The sequence below is a fragment of the Abramis brama genome, assembly GCF_963993115.1.
Source record: "Abramis brama genome assembly, chromosome: 22".
Taxonomy (NCBI): Eukaryota; Metazoa; Chordata; class Actinopteri; order Cypriniformes; family Leuciscidae; genus Abramis; species Abramis brama.
This window is the reverse complement of record NC_139984.1, coordinates 20,236,610-20,237,069: the sequence shown is the minus strand read 5'-3', so window position 1 is coordinate 20,237,069 and position 460 is coordinate 20,236,610.

Below are 460 nucleotides of genomic sequence, written 5' to 3'. Positions count from 1 at the left end.
AGTTTCTGTTTTGACCAGATTAAATAAGATTCAGTTGGTCAACCCACAAGTTCAGGGCTGAGTTAATATTGATATTAAACACTTTAACAGGGTTAACCCTGAATCCATTTTGAGTTTTTATCTAAAGGAAATTTTAAAAACTTTTTTTTTTTTTTTTTAGCTTGGCATGAAAATAGCCAAGGAATTAAGCTGGCATGGCATTAAAACACTAACCAACCAATGCAAATATGGATATTATTTTAGAAGACAAAGCAAAGTAAGAAAAGCTGTTTTTGACATCTCAGCTGCAGTGATCTAAGACTAACAGAATGCAGTTTATAGCCCTGTGGTTAAGATCTGTAAAAACTAGATAAGTGTGGCTGTGTATATGTGAGTGAGTGTGGCTGTCACAACATGCATGTGGGATGTACCATCGCTCTCCTTTGTGTGTCTCTGAGCACAAGCACCTTGATACCAGACC